A 21048-nucleotide genomic window follows, 5' to 3' on the forward strand; every position below is an offset into this window, starting at 1 on the left:
AACTGATGCCAACCTACATAATTTCATACAAGGATTGATAAATTTGGTGGGAAGCATACTTCCCACGGCCCTAGAAAGGGTTAATCTGAAATTATATCATCTCAAAAATTGGTATCTGCTAAATAAAAAAAAAAATGTAAAATAGAAATATTCTTAAATATTGTAATAAAATTTATTTTCTAAATATCGCATTTATACATAGATCACTAATTACAAAATTTTATTAAATCAAATGGATAATTGTGTAAGTAATGTATAATGTTATGAGTAATGAATAGGAGAAGGTTCTGAGGAGACTCTTAATAAAAAGTTTAAAATTTTTATGCGGTCCTCACAAAGTAAAAGTATCAGTTAATAAAATGTTTCGATATCCTTCCTCTACACAGAGACAAAATTTAAGATTTCTGTCTCTAAAATTTACACAGATAATCAAAGGAAAATTGATTGATTTCAAATTGCTACTTTTTGAATTCAGACCTTCATCATCTCAGAATGACTTATTCCTTGACTGACTTTTTCCCAGCCACTTGACTCTCAGGCTTTTCTTAGAATATTTTTCTTTGGGCATTTTAAGGATCTTACCCATAAAAAGTTGTTAAAATGCCTGGATTTAGAAAATAATAATTATTTTAGCAATTTTTATTAAATTAAAAAATGCTCACATAATACATGGTTTCAGATATTAACAAATCTTCTTGACTTAGATGTTCATACAAAGTTAAACAACTTAGCCATTCACTTTGTTAACAATTCACAAAGTTAAAAATCTAATATTACGTGCAAACTCGTATAGCTGCATTACGATTACATACAATATAAATCTAAGAATTTCAAACATTTCTTATAGCTGAAATATGCCATTTTTTAAGAAAAATTAATAAGCAAAAAACAAAAAAAAAATGCTAGCAAAGCATTTTATTTTCTTGTTTGGCATTGCATTTCTTCTCCGAGACACATTACACAATCTTTGTCTAATTTTTCTCTTCCTATGCCTGTAAATTCAAAATTGCAACTGCCAGTCAGTAACGGAGAATGACAATATGTGTGGTTAGAAAAAAATTCTTGATGAATTCATGATGAAAAATTCATCATGATTGAATGATGTACTTCTAGACAAATATTTACATACAATAGTTTTTTTTCTTCTGTTCAATGAATGCGCATATTTAAAAGAAATTTCCATCTAAATTTGCGATAAAAACCTTTAAACTTAGAAATAAACATATTTCTGAGAATTTTGTAAATAGATGAACTTATACCGCTTATTGACTGACAATGAGTCGTCTGAAGACAATACTCCCAATCAATAAGCGGTGCTTGTAAGAAGTGTTTGTTGATTGTTTTAAAATAATTGGTCTCAAAAAGAATGGAAAAGCGTAAAATTCTGTCAGTTGCAGTCTAAGGGAGGTAGAATTTGCATTAAAAGATATTAGAAGGTAAAAAATTTTATTAAATAGGTTTCACAGCATTCGAAGACTCAAATTTTTAGACTTAGCAATTGACAGACAATATTGTCTTCCGAAGGTGTTACTGCGAATCAATAAGCGTTCTTTGCACGAAGTGGTTATTGGTTAGTTTAAAATAATTAGCCTCAAAAGGGAAGGAAAAGCTTCATAATTTTGTAGGTTTTAGTCTTAGGGAGGTAGAAATTACATTAAAAGATATTAGGAGGACACAGATATTTTGTTAAATAGATTTCATAGCATTCGAAGATTCTCCAAATTTTTAGGCTTTGTAATTATTTAAAAAGTAAATTTATTAACTCAAATATGAAAAAAATATAATTATTTTCGTAATTTATAGCATTTTCCCAATTTGAAGTATAAGCATGTCTTTTAAATAATTAGAGCAGATATCTTATATAATTGTTTCAGTATCAAAAATATAGTTTTCATAAGAATACAGGCAGCTAGAAAAAGAATCTGATTGATGCGCCTATAATATCCCATGTGCTGTTAAAATATCAGTATTTGGCAATATCTAGATGTGGAATTTATAGACCATAAAAACATGAAATAAAAGTAAAAGCAAAAAAAATATGTTAGTAACTGAAAATATTTTTTTTCAAGTTGTCCCGTCCAACATTTAATTTAGAAAATATTTTATTTGTTACGTAATTTAGAGATGTCTATCCTGGTAATTGTTTTAGTTCATCAAAAAGAGAATCCAGGTTTAAGAGATATACAGAAAGTATCGGAGAAGTGCCTTGAGAAAAGTAGACATAACTTGAAAAAGAAAGAATTTTTTCATTCTTTGAATAGAAGAATCAATGGCTTCGTTAAGTGGAAACAGAAGACAGCGTTGAAAGCGATGGACGATTTCAACAGAATTGTTTTGTGAAAGAAAGTTTCTTCTAAGTCTTCCGTGTGTATTGTTGATCGAGTAAAGAAATCTGAAATCTCTTGAGCATGAAGATCATAAATGGATAAATAAAATATAATAAAATAAAATAACTTTCACTGGTATCGAGAAAGAAAACATTCAAAGAAAGGACCTTTAACCTTTGAAGATACTTTAGACTGATTTTAACTGACAAACTTAAGAAGCGTGAATAAAAATAAGCATCTTTTATTTGTTATAAAATGGACAGTTTGTTTATTATTTGACATTTTGTTTTAATTTAATGTAAAAGTTTAAGAAAACAATGAATCAAGTGGCTTTGAATTAAAAATGAATTCTGTAAATATGCAAATACAATAATATTAACTTAGTTTGAAGGAATATAGTATTACATAATCATTAATATTGTGGTGTAAATGAAGTTAGCATACTCAAACCGTGTGCTGACTGAAATCAATGATATCACTCTCTAATCTCAACTCGAGACTTTATTCAAAGAACTAAACTTTACATCTGTTTTTATTCACAAGACAAAATGACTCGAATATTCCAGATTTAGAATGATACAGAAATTATTAGAACATTCTAGAACAAACGGGAAATAACAGAAAGTAAATCGATAACAAAACAATTTTTAGGCAACTTATCTATAGTCAGATACGAGCTTGCGAACTGTCACTTTCAGTTCATAGCATTCCACCATTGAGCCATTCAGTCCGCGTCAAGTTAGAACAAGTTTTGTTACAATATGCAACTTCATCGAGTTCTTAAAAGCTTCATTATATAATTTTATATATTTAATTAAACCCTTAGTGAATAGAATAAGAAAATTCTAATTCTGAAGAATAAAATTCCAACTATCCTAAAGAATGAGAATGATAATGGTCACCAAAGTAGTGGGAAAGATAATTACCTCAAACTGTCTAAAAACTTCTTTGATCGAATCAAGATTTCTTAGAATAATATCAAATGTATGAAATGTAAGCCTCAGATAGAAATTATTTGATTTTCTGAGATAAATCTTCTTCACACAAAGAAGATTCATGTCAGTTTAGTAACATAACGTCACAACCAAAAGCTGTCTAGATGCTTCTTCAATCAATTCAAGAGTCATCTTAATCTAATTATCAGCCTTCAACAATAAAGAAAAACACGTTTCTCCATAAGCGATAGCAAACCTCGAACTATTACATACAAATACTTTATGGCTAATTCGAAACTGCTCATATTCTTTCAGAAAGTATCCTAGTTTTAGTTCTAAGCGGATTCTGCTACCGAATTTAAAGCGTTCTTTAGATAACTTTTCTAGGATTTTGCAAGGTTCCTTTCTTAACACTTGCTCTGGTTCAAGGAAATGACATAGATATTGACACTCAAACCAATATCTAAATGAAGCAAGAGTAAAATTTCACTTTTTCTATATGAATATAATTGGAATTCATGGCTTTCTTTCTCTCGAATTTTCACTTTCATTGATATTTGATTTTTTTAATGTTTCTTTTCCAATTGCATGAGAAGGCAGTCTCTCACTATCGTAAAATTAAATAATTTTATCTGTATGAGCATTTAAAATTGCCGTTATATGCAAAGGGTGTTCAAATGAGAAGGTACTAAACGACACTGTGGGTATAATTGAAGACTTTATTCAAAGAATACACCATAGGCCTGAGCACAACGATCCCATTGATTAACGAGCCGAAGGACTCCTTGTTTCCAGAATCCCTGTGGCCGTGACGAGACCCAGTCCTTCACAGCGTCCTTGAGCTCGCCGTCCGAATTAAACCGCTTCCCTTTCAGATGTTTTTACAGGGGGACCAAACACATGAAAATCGCAGGGTCACCTGTTCGGGCTGTAAGGTGGATGGTTGAGCTGCTCTCACTTAAACTTGACCAGTTGCGCGTATGTGACCCTGGAGATGTGTGAACGCGCGTTATCATGGAGTAGAATCGCATCTCGTACGCATTACGACATTTCGTACCTTTTCATTTGAATACCCCTTGTATGTTGAGTTGAAATCGAATGCTGACGAATTAAATTTATCTCTAAACCTATAAAGTAATGACCTTGTTTTATTTCTTAAAAGGGGAAAGTTTTTACATATAAATTAAAGGGAAAAAAAACGAAAAACAAACAAACAGTAATATAAAAATAGGATAATAAAACACAAAGATTATATATCTCTAATCTTCAGTTAAATCCTGCAAGAAAAGTAATTGGGAAAATTGTAAAATTGTTCATCTGCATCTTTTATTAGCCAAGAAAATTAAATGAGTTTTTAAAATGGAAATCCAAAAATACTATTCGTTTCAATATTCTGAGATGACCACTTTTCGACGATTTTATCTCATTAAGAGGTGACACTCTGAAGGATGTGCACATTTCCAGAATTTATTTTGTTGTTAAATGCAAACATCTTCTCCTTTCCTCTTACCCCTATTTTATCAAATTAAACTCATCCTAACGCATGCGCTAAAGCGCGTTGGATTTTAGAATCTATTGGCAAACAATACATTAACAAGAATTTGTTTTTTGTGCATTATTTTACTTGTAGAAAAATAAGCCATCTTCGAAAGAATGTTTGTGTGAAATATTTAATTGCTAAACAAATAAAACATTTTTAATTCTGAATAAATGTTTTCAATAATAAAATATCAACTAAATGTTTTTGGCAAATATTATATTTAAATAATTAAAAAAAAACATCTTTCTTGTATTTAAATAACTTAAAATAACTTAAATAGCCATACAAGAAAGAAAACTTCCGTAGATATTTTTATTTTACATCAAAACAGAAGAAAAAGAAGAAAAATTTTCCCAAACCATTTCACTTTTATATACTTTTCTAACAGACGCCCCTACAGAATAAAAATAAATAAATTACGGTCCAAATATATTTTTAATAGTCATTTTTCAATCTCTTTGATCTTAATAAGGCACCATAAAGAATAATAATAATTAAAAAAAGAAACATCTCCAACATTTTCTGCTCATGAGCCCCATCATACAAATAATGCATAAAAATTTCTGTTATTGCCACGTGAGTGCAATTGACTTTAATAACTACCATAGAGTTTGTTCATAAAAGTATATCATATCGTTGAATATTTGAAAGCTTGTAATCGGTTGGTAATCGTCTGACGATAAGCTAGAAAATGATTTCAGAATCTCATTTTTGGTAAACGAACTTCTAACAAATGTTCGTTTTAATACACACTTTAAGTTCTTGGAGAGAACGTTTGAAAATTTATTTACTTCTTATTAAAAGTAAATAAATGTTTGAGGTTGTTATATTGAAACGTGGAGTTCTGCTTAATGACTATAAAGCCCTACTTCGTGAAATTTTCAAATAACACTTTTGGCATTAGTTAAGTTTCGAAATGCATTGAAAGCATGCAAATGTGCGTGCTTTGTACATGTGTGGCTAATATTTTTACTTTGTGTGACTGAAATAAACATTTAAAATGAAGAGAATTAAGAAAAAAACTGGAGAAAAATTAAATTGAAATCTGCGAGCGCAAATTTCAAGTTATTATGTGAGAACATTGTTATTTTTTAAGTCATTATTTGTCTTAATGAATTTAAGTCATTAACTAGTTTAAACTAGTTTGAAACAATCGTGAAACTTCTCTATCGGTCTCTCTCTCTCTCTCTCTATCTATCTATATACATATGAAATAACATCTATGATGTCATAGTTCTACGTCAACATTTTAAAAACGCATCTGCTGTCAAAACATACGTAATAATAAAGCAATTCTGGTAAAAGCAGGTCAACTTTTTAAAAACGCATCTACTTTCAAAGAAGCATACATAAAAATAATGTAATACTGGTAAAAGCAGGTAAAAAAATATGTGCGATTAAAAGATGATGATGAAAATTGCCATTTATGTTTTATTTATTGCTGACGTGATTTCAAGCTTAAATATTCATTGCCTACGCATTTCGAGCTTCAAAATCTAACCAAAACAACATCATATTCTCACATGATAAAATATATGCTGTATCTCTAGAGATATATTTAGAACTTAACTGCTATTTATTGCTTTGCTAGTTTGATAAATTTTTTAAATCTTTTATGTACTGACAGACTCGTTTATTTTTAGCAGAGAGATAACAAACAGAATAATAGGAAAAGTGTTAGTAAACAGGAGCAGTAGGCAAGTAAATGGCTTTGAGATAATTATTCCAAATTATTAGCTTTCATAATTAAACAACTTAAAGCAATTTAAATCATAACTGTGTGGCCTAAGCTTAATTATATTTTTCAGTGAAAAGTCTGATCACAGATTCAAATTTTCCGTGCACTCTTAATTCAATTAACACTACTATATTCTTTTAAATCAGCAGCCATTTAATTCGATAGTAAAGAAAACTATATAAAAGTATTAATATGATTTTTTATAAGAAAACATGTTTGATATTTCTGTTTGATTTTTTAAAAATTTATTTTAGATTAAACTATTTTCAGTATCAAAATAATATCGAAAAAAAAAAGGATTTTGAGAAAATAGGAAATGTTAGTAATTATGAGTTCTTAGAAATGAAATAATGCAAAAAATGCATACATAACAAAAGTGTTAGAAACATACTATTTTTTTTGTAGCAAAATGCAGTAGTTTATATTATACTCTGAAAAATCTTGACAACTTCTTAAGAAAACAATTTCTGTTTTTAAACTTGAATGTTGAAGATGAATTTTGAATTTATGAGACATTATTACAAATGTTATGGAACATTTTAAGTCAGTATTTTCATTATCTTCTTTTTTTTCTTCTTTTTTTTAATATTCGTTCTTAATTCAAAAATAATATTCTAGTTTTGGAGTTTATTTATTTGGAGTTTATTAAGGACTTAGTTATATTTTTAGACTTAAAAACTTACTGTATTTTTAGATACATTTATCTGTTACAATTCAGCGGTAAAATATTGTTTGAATATTAAATATAGCACTGGCAATCAATTTTAATTAAACAAATGTATTGTTTTTAAGAATTTGAAGTCATACATTCAAGTATTTTAAAGAACTTAAACTAATATAGTAATAAACAGACCAAGAAGTTTTTTTAAAAATATTATAATTAATGAAAATCAGTCGATTTTCGCCATTTCTAAAGAACTTTTAAAGTTCATGCGGTAACTGAATGCATAAATCATATTAATTACTTTTTCTCATTTTATTTCGCACTAATTCGCTAATTAACGAGTATGTTCTTATCAATTCACTTGAATATATCAGTTGTAAAAATTTTTTTTTACACATTTCCGAATTTGTGTACAAAATTTGAAATGCTTATATAAGAAATATGAATTAATTACGGAGAAAATTAGCTATCGTCAGCTTTTATAAATCGTCTGGTAGAATTGTTATAAACTTGTTAATAAGAAAAAACGTTTCTGGTAATGAAAATATTTTTAAGTATTTTAAATACAAACAACGCTTGGTATATCAGCTAGTTGCAGATAATTAAATGATATATTATTACATTAAAATATTAGAATAACAATAATTAGCAAGACTTTTTTTAAATAATTTATCGTAAAATGATGCAGTTGTTTTGAATGTTGTTACTATTAACAATTTCAAATAACTTACTGTTCGAAGGAATTGTTTTAAAACTTATCCGAAAGGAAATTATTTTTATATTATACGAAAAGAAATTAATATTAATCTATTATAAGAATCTCTTTAATAAATAATGCATTATGGAAAATGCCCCCATTTTAACGAAACATTAATATATTTAATCGAAGTTAAAATTTAACTCTTAAATTTATCTAAAATCATATAAAATATGACCCTTCTAAATTCAAATAATAATTACTAGATTTAAGAATTTGAATTTTAAAAAAAAACGTGTTTCATTGACTAAAGAAAATGAGAATTAATACTTAACTAAACGACAAAAGCGCATGTTTTTGAATTCATAATTTATCGAAACTTAAAAATGGTGCTTCACTTAATTACAAGTCATTCTGTTTTAATTACAGACGGCTCAAATCGATGCATTTTAATTGAAATAAATGATAATGAAATGCACCCGAGAGGGTTTTAATTCTTTATGATGTCAATTTTTCAAAACTATTTTTAAATCCAATAATTAATTACAGATTACATCGATGTTATTATCATGCAAAATGAAAGGTTTAATTTGTATAATTTATTCATTATATTTTCTCATTAAACATTAATTATTCAAATTTTTATAATAAAATTGAAATTTTTTTAGCAGTATTATAACTTTATCTACGTTTATGAGTTAGACATGCTGAATAATATTCTTTTTCTGGTATACTTGTTTTTAATTTAAAATAAAATAAGACATTTTGATATAGATTCCAATTAATACCGTAGGAGAAAATTTGAGTTGGTGCTTTATAAGTCAAATTATTTGAACCTAAAGCTATTAAATATGATACAAATATTCAGTAGAAATATTTTCTTTGAAAAGAATTTTTAAAAAAGAATTCCTTAAAATTTTAATTAATTAATTTAAGCAATGTTTGAAGTTTTTCAATGATGACTTCCAAAATCATTCCTACATTTTAAACAGTTTTTGAAACACCTTGCATAATTTTTAACAATATATTTCAATGCTGCAATGAAATTAAATTCATTTTCAATGTTTCATCAAATATTGCAATTATACTAAAATATTAGAATTTTATTTTTTTAAAGGAAGTAAAATTCGCTTTTGCATAATAATGATTTTAGATATTATCACGAATAAAATATCCAACATTTTGTTTGAATATTTATTACAGTTTTTAACAATACATTTCAAGTCATTTTGCTTTAAAACATATGTGCACTAAATAATCTTATTGTGCACTATGACTAAGATGATATGTACACTAAATAAATGGCATCACTCATTCATAGAATCTTGCTTTTAGACCATCACGACACTCACAATATACATACACTGAATTACTGTCAATATATTTATGCATACTATTTCATTTTTATATGTATGACAAATAAATATCTTAATACCCAATTTTTTAAGCATAAAAGAATGAATAATTAATTTAAAAGTAGAATGACAAATTAAAAGATTTTATTAATAAGGACTTTATCAGTAACGATATATATATCTTATCAAGAATGAGAAAAACGATCATTTTTATGGAATTTTACTTTCAATTTTTCAAAATCATCCCCACCTAAGTATACAAAATCATAACAAAAATAAAACTATATTCGTAAAAATCTACAATTTCAGAAGCTCTTCGGAAAACGATTATTCAGACTTTTTTCTTTAAATAAAAAAAAAGACGATAGCATAAAAACTAAAGTATGGTATGATGGATTTTCTGAAACATTTTCTGAGACAAAATTTATCCTTTTCCAACATTTCCCTTCTAGTAATCGACTTCTGTCTGGAAAACAAGTATTCTTAGTGAAGATCAATAGGAGTTTCAAGAAATACCGATAAAGACAGTCTGAGCACGCATTTTGACAGAAATTAATGTGCTCATTTTTCATTACTTGAGACATCCGACAATTTAATAAAAATAAAAGTAACATTCATGACAAGAAAATAAATTTCTCATCGTGAAATAATAACAGTAATTGTGAAGATAAACACGAAGGTTATTATTAAAGTATTAAACTAAAAAATAAAATAAATGACATTTTAATTAAATGTTTCATCGTTTACACTCGATTTTCTATGTTAAAGCTATAAAACTGATAAATTAGATGAGCCATTGCCAATTTTTTTTCTTTGTTCTTTAAAAATAGTTCTGACAAGTCCAAGAGTGTAACTTTGTTACGTACATGTTTAGCAAATTATGCAAAATAACATATTTTGGTTAATATTTTAATGAATTCCCTTAAAATATAAGTGACAACAAAAGTGTCGATGAAATATTTTTTTTAAACATTTTTTGAGTGACATTTTATATGTTGTAATTTGTTAATACGTTCCGTTATTTTGTGTTTTTCATCAAATTTTTATTTTAGAAGACAAATTCAAAATGTTATCTTTTTTACTCATTCCGCCCAGTTTATCAATAGGGAGCACAGCTTGCCATGAGTTATCAAAAAATAAACTTCGATTCCAAGAACTGCTCGATATCAAAAATAAAACTGTAAACGTAAATTTTGTACTTCATCATAATAGTATGTTTTGAATTAGATGTTCGCATCTTTTTTAAAATTTCTATTGATATCTAAAAATTATTTCAGAATATATGGGGATACATACCTAGAAGTCTGTAAACTTACTAAGAAACATGCCACTTCTCCCCTTTCGGCGAATGTGTTTTGTCTAAAAAAGGAAATAACTTGAGTTCTTTTACCTTTTATTTTTTAGAAAATAATAAAAGAAATTGTTAACATAGAAAAAAAATTCTGACAACATACCATGCTAGTCTGAGCAACTAATTAAACAATGCTGAAATATTCTTACAGATGAAATATTCTACAGCCGAAATATTCTTACAGAAATATTCTGTTCGATTCCTGGTAGAATTATTCAGCCACTAAGAATATTATTGCTTTACGCAAAAGAGAGGTTGTTATACTACTGAAAAACCTAAAAAGTTACAGTTTTATCGATTTTCTTTTTGGCAATTTTTTTTCCTTAAATTGTTGCTTACTACGATTTTTCAAGGCACTAGTTCTTATGGCCTCTCTTTCTCAGGATTAAAATCCTTTCATATATAATGTTTTTAACTTAGAAATGACTTTTGTATGAAATATTATAATATACAATATCCTTTCATCCTCTGAAATGTTTTTTTAAAGTTGAAATTAGAACATCAATGAATTATTCAGCCAACGATGAATGATTATGAAGCAGACGACTTTTTAAAACCGCTGATAATTCATTTTCTGCCTACGTTATTGATATTTGTTATTCGATTGCAAATTTTGTTTATAAATACTGAAATAAGAAAGATCGATTGAGTTTGAGGGTTTTATTAAAGCTTGATTTGAAGCATAGTTAAATCACTACTTTTAAATCTGCGAAATCGTTGCCAAAATACATATGAAAAAAAAAAGAAATTTAAAAAAATGGCGGTATGATAGTCCAAAGATTATAAAAGGAATACTTAGGTTTCTTCCTAATTGCTTTAATATTTAATTAATTTTCTATTTTGAAAATGCTACTTTATCCTTTCTCTTGTCTATATAATAAGAGAGCAAAATTTGACTGAATTTGGTCCAATTGTTTAAAAAGAGATGCAGAACATGCATACACAGCCACAATAGATTTTATTTATATTAAAATTGGTTATTTATTTTTATTTCATAATTTGGTTATGACTTATTTGATTTTATATATCTGCACTATCAAAATGATTTTAACAAAAACAATCAAATCAAATTTATTATCAAATTTAACATATAAATATCAGTTTTTTTTATTGCTTTACGAAATAATTTGCTAATAATTTATTGCAACACCACAGTGAAAGTAAAAATAGCGAATTTATCTTCTTTAAATTCCAATTTAATTGAGTAAGTAAATTTAAACTTTTTATTTCCCATATCCGCTAGTTTTAACTTACAAAAAATTCAGAAATCACTTCCATACGAAACATTTTTAGTCTAAGGGACACACTTAAAATCAAACTGAATCTCGAAAGTTTTGCGGCTGACTCTACCGCGACTAAAAAACTAATTTATCCGCAACATGCAGCTATTCAAAATCCAATATTAAAGTAAGTGACTTTTCTTCGACCCACAAACTGCTACGAAAGAGCGATATAACCTCCAGGCTATTTGCTAAGGATTAGAATTCGTCAGAAGCTATTTATGTCATAATAGCCACCCTTGGCGACCAGATGTTATGAAGGTGTTATTAGCTGTATTTATTTTCAATTATTCTTTTATGTATAGACTGATGTCTCTGATTTCCTCAAAAAATATTTTTGAGCATCAAATTACGAATAAAAATTAATACCTTGCTAATTTAATAGTCTTATACTGGTTTTTAATTTTGTATATCTGAACTTTCGATTCTGGACATCGTGATACCATTGAAAATGCTGCTTTCAAGGGTATCTTCCTTTTACGGTATTGTAACATTACTTTGTTATTCTTTATGTAAAGGTTAAATAATAAACAGGATCTTAATCCTCCTTCAAAGGTTTGCTTCTCACTGTTTCAATAAATATATTATTGAAAATTATGCAAATAAATATATTTAAAATAATCTCACATCGAAGCGCTCTCACATGACCGAACGCTCCGACGTGGTGCGTCACCATGGGCTCACGTAGTTTCCGCAGTTAAGCTTTATTTTACAAAAAAATTTTCTTTAAAATGAATATTTTAATGTAATGACTTCAATTTTACAAGTAACATTTGTAATATATTACTACTTAATATGTATTAATATAAAAACGACAACATTAATAGAAATAAATGAAATAAGCAAAACACTCAACTTTTTCTGACTGAATTGGTTTGGAAAGGCTCTTGATTCTTTGAAAAGCATATCTTCATTTCCTGAATATTATTATTTTTTTTATTTCATTCAATTCATTGTTTACCCAAATGCGTACAATGAGAATTCGGTGGAATTATCGTTAGGGTTAATATTTATTTCCTCAGCCATTTCATCATTTTTAAATAAATGATGAATATTTCTTATTTGTAAACTCCTTTGCAATGTGAAATTAGTTGTTAGTTATCTCATTTGGAATTAGACATTTACATGAAATTGTTTTGAGATATCAAACGAAATTATAATTATTTTGTGCATCTAATGATAATTTTACTACATCGATATCTGCAGCTTAGATTCTTCAATCGTTTAAGAATGAGTTTATGTTTTACTAAATGTAATTGAATGAAAAAAAATCAATTCAGCATACTTTTTTATTGAATTTTTAAAAAAATGAAATAAAGCATAATAGGAATTTTTTATGATCTCTAATTCTATCCATATCAAAATATACTAATATTCATAATATTAATTAAAAAAATAAGACTTAAGTAAATAATTGATTTATTTGTTATATTTTTGAATTAATAAAGAAAAGAAGTAAAGAATAAAAATTGAGTTTTAAATGTAAAAATGTGTTAATGTTGCATTAAATTTTATTAAAAATTTAGAGTAAAACGTGATTTTAGTTGTTTTTTAGCATTTTTTCTTATATCGCATACTTTCTTTTAAACAGATTTTTTCATTTGAGATGTGTAAAATTATTAAGTGTATATGTTAATATTTAATGTAGTCTATATTTTAAATAAAAGGAATTGACCTACTATTTATAAGTAGATAATATCAATACGAAAATAGAAAGAAAGCAGAAGGATTCCAAAAGAATCCTGATATTAATGCTTTTTTATATAAATATTTTACTGTGTTAATGTATAAAAAAGCTTTGTTAACTTTAATTATCCTAAAATTTTATTCTTTCTTAAAATGACATAAAAAAACAGGCATCGAACAATAAAAACTGTACATTTTTTCACTTATATTTTTCGTTTTACTAAATATTGTATTTTTTTATTAGAATTAGATTGTTGCCATCATAAAATTCATATTCTTGTTGAATTCTTCCGAATCAGCAAAAAAATAAATTTGATTTGTATATCTGATTTATGAATTTTATAGGGACATCATTTCACTTTGTCCTTTTCGAATAAAATGAAACTTTGGTACCATAAAAACAAAATTGTTTACCTTTTCACAAACACGTAAAAAGCTGAACTTTAAATCTGTATTTCATCTTCCATTCTCTCTTTTTTTTTCACGTGTTATGCAGAAACTAAGATTTATTAACTATCTGGAGTAAATCCAAAAGAATACGTGACGTATTTTGTTATTCTTTCCTAATTCCATCTGCTTCACAACGTGATTCAAATATGTTATTTAATTTATTCATGCAGCTTTCCTCTGTTTTCTTTTCGTTTCCTGCTTCAGCTGCAGTAACGCAAGTAACTCGGAATTTAGACTTTTTAATCAAGTTGACAGCGTTCGGTTCATTTCACAATGGATTATTTTTCCGAATTGCAAGCTGCATGCAAAATAATGTTTTTAAGATAATTTGGCTCCTATAATATGCATAAATATATGCTTTGATACTATGTTAAGCATTTCTTATACGTTCATGCTTCTGATTTCGAAAACATTTGCATACATTTTTTTTTTTTTTTTGCTTAACATTTTATATTTAATAAGTAGAGCAGACGAGAAGCAGTAAATGCGATTTTAACAAAGAAATATTTTGTAAAGAATTTTTTCCTTTAATTTTTGTTTCTTAAAAAGGCCGATTTTATTTTTTTTTTACTTCGAAAATTGGAAAGGAAAATCATTTTAATTTTATATGTATATCTAAAATATTGCGGGTCAGAAAAATAATTTCTTGTGAAATAATTTGACTTTTGTTATTTTAAAACTGATTCATTCCATGTTTAATTTCATAAGTTCTTCATACTCATGCCCATAATATATTTGGAAGTTAATTTAGAGTTTTTGGAAATTTAATTTCGTTTGATTCTAAGGCAATTGAAACTCCCATTATTTTTAAGATTATTTCTTTTTATTCTATTTCTGTAATCATTTTTTCAAAAAATTAAGATTAATTAAAAAACTACAATGATTTATTTTACATAATGTGTGAACCAAATTAAACAAGTATTTACATATCTGCTGTGCAAAAACTATTGGTTGAATCTCAACTAAATTTTATGCACATAATCTTCTAAGTCTGCGATTTTGATTTCAGAAAGAAAGAAGAGAATTATTCATTCAGTTTTTGGACAATCAGAAGAAAATAGAGTTATTTTCTTCTGCTTACTAGAATGCTTATTTTTGTAAAAGTGATTGCAAGAGATTTTTTTTATTAGAAAATGTAGAGTTATTAAATTGCACGTGCATTTTTGCTATAATATGCTTCATTCATATTTTGCTATAATATGGATTCATCGTGGTTTAATTAATATCTGCAGTATTAATTTCAACTTCCTTTATTCCATTTAATTTCTGGCCCCGTCTAGGTTTCATTGCGTAAATTCTATTAATCAAAATGTAGAATAATTCATTGCACGTTTGTGATTAAGAGAAGTTAATGAAAATTTTAGGTATGATATGCTTTTGATTTTTAATCCATGGATGCTAAATCCATGATGCTTTAATCCATGATGCTAAAAAATTAGTGTTGATGAGAATAGTTCAAATATAATTATCCAGAATCATTGGGGTTGTATAGATATTAGGGAAAATAGTGAAATTTATTTTCAAAATAAATAAAGCTATAAACTAAACAAAGATTTACAATAAATAAGTTTATCTTTTAAGCTCGTCTGATGAAACGTAAAACTATTACATTTGATGAAATTTCCTATATGGTTACAATTATTTACTTATGGAAGGAATCACTTAAATTTAGAATCTCCTAATTTAACATTTCTGTAAAATTTGAAGAATGACCTTTAAGAGATTAAATTCCAGATTATGAAAGGCCTTAAATAATTGTTATTCGTCAAAGATAATAATAAAAATATCTTATATAATATCTTATTCTATATATCTATATATATTCACTATATATAAGTGATCTTATTCTATACTTTTTTTAAAAAAAGAACGTGATCAACTGGTTTTTGTCTTTTTACATTTTTGTATAGAATGTATGCACAGAAAATGAATAGATATCATCAAAAAATTCGACTTAAATGAATTTCAAAATATTCATATAATTTCAGAAAGTTTGAGAGAAACCATTTTTGAAGTTTTACGTATCTGTGTACAGGGTGGAATTATTAATTAGGCAAAGTAGGCGAGTACCTAGAACCCAAGAGTTTTAAGAAACTTTCAGCCCTTAAATTGTTTTGCGTGTGGGATTTTTAAAGCAATTTATATTTTAGGATTTCATTTGATTTACTGGAGTGTTGGATTCGAACTTTCTAAAACTTTTGCGACTATATGTTTTATAAAGGCAAGTAAAAATTAATTGATATATTGTCATAAAATATGGCAAGAATTTTTTTGAAGAAAATTAACGAAGACTTTCTCAGAGGGTCAAAATAACTCCTTGGTAAACCTATTGTTAAAAATTTATTCCTTATTTAATTAAAGTATTACAATGTCTAAAAGTTCATTTTATAGATATTTTTTAATATTTGCAACTTTTTAATTCATTTTTTTAAAAATAAGATTTTTATTTAAATACGGTCTTCCAACTTCCTAACCCCCCTTCCAACTCTTATTTTGTCACATATCCGGATGCAAGTGTGGAGACCTGTTTTACAACTCAACAATTTAAACTAATAAATTTGTTATTTTTTTCCATGCAAAATTGCAATTCGACTATATTAAAAGAAATAATCTGAAATAAATTTGAGATCGCATAGTCAAACTTACTTTAAAGCTAAGAAAGTATTATCTGCTAAAGCAATAATAAAACACAGTATGCAAAATTTCTGAAATTTCAGTTTAATATACAGGACAATTTAAAAATTAAATCATGTAATTAAAAATAATTAATAACTTTTAAAAATAAACCAAGGATATTTTTATTTTAATACATTTTCTTACATACGCATACAAAAAAATTTCTAAAGGTCCATATCTAAGATAAAAGTGAAATCTTTTGTTTGTTTATACATATAACATTTATTAAAATACGTACTGAATTTGTCTTTCACTACAAATTATCTTCATGACAAAGAAAGAGAATAATAATACATGAAAATGTCAACGGGTCATATGCTTTTTTCTCTTAAATATGTTATTTAAGATGGCAAAGAGTTTTGAACATAATGGTTTGTGACGCTAAAAGTTGTCGATAATATTAACATTTGCAGCTGTTGTGTCTGTTACAATTAATTGTCTGTCCATTTTTTTTTGCTACAGAAAAATCTAAATTGATAATATTTGATACATTTAATTTCATAAAATACGAAATTCTTTAGCCTTATCATTTAAAAAAAGATATTTTTACATTTTTTATTTAATTGGCGAAACAGAAGAATTCAAAATTTTAAATTACATGAAGTGTGTATATTTCCAGCTATTAGGTCTTTTAAGATATTAGAGCTTTCATTACATATGTGTAAAGAAACTCGATTAATTTTTTAAAGAAAATTAAATATTGTGAGATTGTTTGTATGGAGCCTTTAGTAGCTATTTTATTTAATTAAGAATTTTAGGTAGAGATTAAATGTGTGAAAAATAATGTGTAATGTGAAAAATAATATGTATAAAATAATGTGAAATTACAGACATCGAATTTTAGAATATAAGTGGTTGTTAATATTTATACAATCATTTGTGAAGATGCCTTTTGGAACTTTTTGTTGTTGTTTGATTGTTTTTAATTTTCTTGGAAATTTCTTCAATGCAATTTATATTTAATAAAATTATTTGGTTTTCGTAAAATTTCTGCCATTTTCTTTTGGCTTGTTCAGATTATAGCGAGGAAGCTGAAATGATATTATTAACCTTTTGAAATTGGATAATTTCTAAAAGTTAGCACTTTAGGCAGTATTTTTGTTTTGAATCCTATAATCCAAGGATTACACATCAAAATCCTTAAAGAATCTGAATTGATGTTATTAACCTTTTGAAATTAGATATTTTGTTAAAAAATGATCTTTTAGTTAGTATTTGTGTCTTGCCACCATAATCCAAGAATTATACATCAGTATCTTAAAAGGAATCTGAATTGACGTTATTAACCTTTTGAAATTAGATATGTTTTAAAAAATGACCTTTTAGTTAGTATTTGTGTCTTGCCACCATAATCCAAGAATTATACATCAATATCTTAAAAGGAATCTGAATTGATGTTATTAACCTTTTGAAATTAGATATTTTCTAAAAATTGACACTTTAGCCGGTATTTGTCTTTTGTCGCCATTATCCAGAAGTATACATCAAACTTGTTTCAATTGAAATAATTTCTGGGTAAAGGAAACTTGTGTTTTCTGTCTGTTGTATAGCAGGATTGATCTAGATCCCACTGTACCATTTATTAGTTTTTTCGTTGCGGGGGGGGGGGGGTCTGAAGAAAATCCATTCTCCATCGAGATCTCTGGAAATGTTCCTCCTCATTAAAAAGGATAAATCCTACATTTTAAGAAATTAAAGAAACATCACAGATGAAGAAGCGTGGGTAAGAATGGACAAGAATACTGATAACAGAAAAAAAGGGTTTAATTAACAAATGATGGTAATTCCATAGGATGTTTGAACTTCATCATGATGCAAGGTGCATCTCCTATAAATAAATCGTTGCACTAGAAGAGGAAAGCCATCCTAATGATGAATCCTTTAAAATACAGCTTAGTAAAAAAATCACAAATTCCTACTTAGAATTCAGAAATGCGTTTATAGACCACTTTAGATTTCTTAGAAAATTTCAGTTTCTAAGTAAATAACCTTTTACTTGGTTATCATTATTTAAATTTTAGAAAAATACTTCATAATTTATCAAAAAATAGATGTAAATACCATGCAAATTCCAATACTGAATAAGAAATACCACCAGTTCCAAAGAAATCATCAAATTCTTTTTTATGCTAAAAAATTATTGCTATATGTCCAAAACTAATTTTCATTTTTTTATGTCCTAACAACAAATAATGTTCAATTCTGTATTTTGGAAAAATCGAAATGAATTCCAAATTTTAGGTTACGTCTTTAAACTTTTAACATATAGAAGAAAAAAATTAATAGCCTCATGCAAGATAATTAAAGAATAAAATATAGAATAACGATCAGACTTGTAATTCAAATTATTTTGAATTTTTTTAAAATTTCTAAAGAAGATATAATAGAAAACTATACAGTTACTTTCCATTTTATACTGTTTCCAGCACAAAAACTTTTTAATATATAACATCTCGTTAATTTACTAAATAATCATTATATGAAATAATACAAACATCTCTACAATACAAGCTTTCCTGAAAACATCTAATTTTATACATAGAATCGAATTTTTATTTTATAAACAATCCTACTATAAATCCTCTCTCCATTCTATCAAACATCAAATTTATATGCATGAGATTTGTAAGCTTCTACCGAGAGTTTTAAAATACGAGATTTCAATTGTGCAAAGGAGTTCATATTTTTTTCTCCTACAAAAACAGGAGGCATGTTTAAAAAATCAAAAAATTCGAATAATTTATTCGTATGTTCTGTTTTGGCTCATAGACATTTTTTTAAAGCTAAATAATATACATTGTAAATTTTTTCCTTATTTAAGAACTAATTTTATTTTAATAACAAAATCTTTTATTCAATTTCATTTCAACAAAAATAGCAGAAATAGGTTATAACTTTCTAGTTTATGTCAAGAAAATGTTATGAAATTATGCAAATGATTTGAATATATTTAAATGAATGAGATTAAAAATAATTAACTTTCTGTATTTATGAAAAGTTAATTCAGTTTTCGGTAAATCTTTAAGAATTTGTATATTTAAATTAGCTTGTAAGCATTTCTTAATTAAATATATTTTCAAAGCATATTATGCTTACAACTAGTTTTACAAATATAAAGTTACCGAGAATGTTAAATAATATGAATATTATATGCTGTTATGATTTAAATTTCTTTCATATGCAAGTGGGAGATCAGAAATTCTACTGGAATTCTCTTTGCATAAAATTGTGAATGTATGTACTTTTATTTTATTATTCATGGAATAAAAGATAAATAAAAAGTTTAGAACATCTCTATGCTTTTTAGAATTACTAAAAGCTAAAACTTTCTCCCGAAAAGCATGAGTACATGAGATTAAAATGCATGCAACATTCCAGAATTTCATGCAACTCACTTGAGAAAATAACATTACTTCATTTCTAAATTTATATTTGACATTACGAATTATTTCAGTTTTTAGAACAATATTCTGCAATGAGGAATAATACAAAAACATAAATAGGAAATTAAATAGATAAAATATTTTTTATAAGTTATTGAAGCTTAGATAAGAATTTCGACTATTAGATAAATTATTCCAGTAAAGATTTAGTGTTCATAAAATGTATTCACTCTAGCAATATGCAAATAATGCTCAATTTTATCTATTTTGAATGATTTTAACAGATTGTTTCTTTATCGTTGAGCAAAAATGCATTCTGAGTCAAATTTTTATGGCACTGACTAATAAAGAAATTTTGGGACAATTTGTGGAATAGATGGATAGCTTGCTGGTATCATTTTCATTCCATAATTACATTCACTGGAATTCCTTTTCCACGAGAAATTTCTCATTAACATATAATATAATAACCTTACGTTTTAATTGAATTGTTAAGTGAAATCTATAAAGTCTATGAAACTCTTACTTATGTGGTACAAAAATCATAATACTTACATTTCTTAATGTGGTAATCGCTTACATTACTTATTGCCGAACAGCAACATTCAAATGCAAACAAATAATCCTATGAATTTCAGATTGCTTGAATGATTTTGCAGCTGTATTAAATCCAACGCTTCGCGTAGCGAAATATTATTAGAAATATTTTGGAGAAGGTTCATCATGTCACTAAAAAGTCAATAAAGGAAGGCATAAAAGAAAAAGAAGTGGGCTTCAAACAGATATTTAATCGAGAGTAAAAATAGATTTAATCGTCGTAAGATGGGCATTCGCCATGATTTGACTATAGAAACTGACGTTCCTATCTTCGTAAATAATTGTCTTACAACAATTATGTATCATTTTAAGACTAAAAAAATTATATTTTTAATGATGTCAGTTTCATTTTTATACATTTTCCGTTAA

At 26.5% G+C, this 21048-nt stretch overlaps 1 long non-coding RNA gene across 1 annotated transcript in view; it reads right to left on the reverse strand.

The window, feature by feature from the left end:
* LOC129965483 (uncharacterized) overlaps window positions 1–14093 on the reverse strand; it is a 39619-nt gene extending 25526 nt beyond the window's left edge. Inside the window, exons 1-2 of the long non-coding RNA XR_008784219.1 lie at window positions 13988–14093; window positions 10553–10615 (exon numbers count right to left, since the gene is read on the reverse strand). This is a non-coding gene — a long non-coding RNA (uncharacterized LOC129965483). The remainder of the gene's footprint in view (window positions 1–10552; window positions 10616–13987) is intronic.
* Window positions 14094–21048: the final 6955 nt, after the last annotated feature.

Source organism: Argiope bruennichi, chromosome 4 (assembly GCF_947563725.1).
Source record: "Argiope bruennichi chromosome 4, qqArgBrue1.1, whole genome shotgun sequence".
Classification (NCBI taxonomy): Eukaryota; Metazoa; Arthropoda; class Arachnida; order Araneae; family Araneidae; genus Argiope; species Argiope bruennichi.